The sequence below is a fragment of the Dipodomys ordii genome, unplaced genomic scaffold (assembly GCF_000151885.1).
Source record: "Dipodomys ordii isolate 6190 unplaced genomic scaffold, Dord_2.0 Scaffold246, whole genome shotgun sequence".
NCBI classification, from domain to species: domain Eukaryota; kingdom Metazoa; phylum Chordata; class Mammalia; order Rodentia; family Heteromyidae; genus Dipodomys; species Dipodomys ordii.
This window is the reverse complement of record NW_012267462.1, coordinates 115,268-117,781: the sequence shown is the minus strand read 5'-3', so window position 1 is coordinate 117,781 and position 2,514 is coordinate 115,268. Positions and strand designations below refer to the sequence as shown.

Genomic DNA, 2,514 nt, shown 5'->3' with positions numbered 1-2,514 from the left:
TGACCCACTGCCACTGAATCTTTCTGAGATCCCAGATTCTCAGTTGGAAACCTCATAGATCAGGAGTTGTGGAGATTGGCCTGGCTTCTGCGGGAACCATTTCAAATATGTGTTTCCATTGCTATATAGAAAGTTCTGACTAGACCTGCAGGAGATGGAGGCCGGCTCTCCCAGGTTGACAGGCAATGAGAGTGGAGTCTGGGTCATCCCAACATCTCCATTGGATCCTGAAATTAGAATAAGATAGAAGTGCAAGGTTATACACAAACATGCAGAGGCATGCTTTTTATTTTTATTTTGATGTATTACCGATAATTAATATTACATGGTTTGACTTTTAATGTAAAAATATTTTGGATCTAAAATTATGAGTTAAAACTCTTTATTCATAGCTTATGACAAGAAATTTGTTTTACTAGTGAACTAATACAGATTATGTGGGGGGGGAAGAGAGAAATGGGGTATTTGAGTAGAAATGCTCTTAAATGATTTAATTAAGAGGGAAAAGACATCTCTCTATCTTCCATGCTCATTAACGTGAAAAAATAGAGACAATTTTAAGCATAAATAGGTCTCTAGGCATAATACATTATTCTCACCAAACACAGGTTTTCACTCCTTCTGCAGACCTAAATCTCACTTACTCCATCATGATTAACAAGACCTGCACATCTAACACATGGATAGGGCACAACTGGAATCTCAGATCTCACCCTGCCACCCCACTCTCATTTCTCATCCTCCTTTGCTGTTACCAGGGATCCAGAGCATTAACAGCCACAGGAGCTGAGACAAGGACTTCATTTTTAGGAGTGAAATGAGGGGTTTTGCCAGGTCAAGGCAAGTTCAGAGCTGAGCCTTTATCTCAGACTTAGAAAGGAAGGTCCTCCTTAGGGAACAGTATGCAAATAACCAGGTTGGGGCAACAGTGTGAGAAGAGTCAAGGGGAGGTAAGTCTTGCTCTTCTGAGCAAAGTAGCAGCAGATGTGTTCTATATTTGGTGACAACCAATAAAATCCATGATGCCTTTAGCATGGAAAGAAGGACTCCACTGATAATATCTGGAATTGAGGGAAAAACAGGATGTACATCACCTCACCACCCTAAAACAGCATCAGAGGCCCAATGATATTCAGCTTTATGTCCAGGAGAGACTCTAGGAAAGGAATGGACATTGTGCCTAGGTCCTCCATTCCTCCCTCATCTAGTCTAGAGAAAGAAACAGTGTCAAGCATCAGCAGCACTGATTCTCAAAATAGTTCACCAATAAAAGCACAGAGTTGAGCTAGATGAAGAGGCATACCATAGTTACCAGGTTATCGCTTAGGGATGCTAGCATCTCTATTTGCCAGGATTTTCATATTAAGATAGAGGGTATAGAATTGACAAGGATAACAAAATTTTCTCTTGCAGGTTGTAAGTTCCCTAATGGTCTTTTAACGTAATGGGAAAAATTATTTCACTTGAAAGAATGAATTCAATGTAACAGTTTTTTTTAATTCACTAAATACCTGGTCATTCTTCCACAATGTATTTGTACAGCAAATTAATCAAAGGATTTCTTAAAGTTTCCTCTGGAGAGTACAGGAAGGGTAAAAGGATCAAAATATGGTGTACTTATTAATTGACATACTGAGGTGAGTCCATTTTGTGTAACTACTTGAAATGATATATATATATATATACATATATATATATAATTTTGATTATCTTAAATTAACATAAAATCTCCAAATATCTCCAGTCCCAATCTAATTTAACCAGTTTCTGTTTATTTGTCTCAGAGATTTTAGTCTCTGCTTCACCTGAGGGAAGGAAGAGCACATGCAGGTGTTTGTACTGCTGCCCCAATGGATGAACCTGGCCAATGGAAGAGGTGACTTGTGGGAAGTGATTATATTATGGGATTGGAGATTATACCCACCGCTCACCAGAGGGTTAAAGATACTCTCATGCAGTGAGGCAGTTCTCATAATAGTCACCTGCTATCAAATGAAGACAACCATAGGCTTGGCCAGCTCAAATTACAACTGGTTCTCTCTTTATTAGCAGAACATATTGTACCACATGCAAGAGAGATGAAGATACAGCATCAGGGACGTTCTGCATCTAAAACTATGACTTAAACGAACTCTTCTTTATTCAGAGTTTTTGTCATGTTTGTTTGTATGCACACACACGTGTGTGTGTGTGTGTGTGTGTGTGTGTGTGTGTGTGAAAGAGAGAGAGAGAGAGAGAAAGAAATTTGGTTTAAATAGAAGTGCTCATAATAGTCTTATTGAAGAGTAAAAAGCATCTCTCTACCTGTGAGAACTCGATACACCTCTCATGTCTTAAATTCTGTTTTTAATATCTATAAGGAGTTGTCTAAAATGATTTCCATTACACATATGAGGTTATAAATGCAATTCTTCTTTACCTATCAGCCTTTCATCATTCTGAACCATCCCTCCCAATCCAGCTCCTCCCTTCCATATACATTTCCATGTGTAAGAATGCATGTTAATTACTAAA

At 38.5% G+C, this 2,514-nt stretch overlaps 1 long non-coding RNA gene across 1 annotated transcript in view; it reads right to left on the bottom strand.

Moving 5' to 3' along the window:
- Positions 1 to 2,514, bottom strand: part of LOC106000839 — a 25,397-nt gene that overhangs the window by 10,911 nt on the left and 11,972 nt on the right. The window contains exon 3 of the long non-coding RNA XR_001175816.1: positions 1,100 to 1,103. This is a non-coding gene — a long non-coding RNA (uncharacterized LOC106000839). The remainder of the gene's footprint in view (positions 1 to 1,099; positions 1,104 to 2,514) is intronic.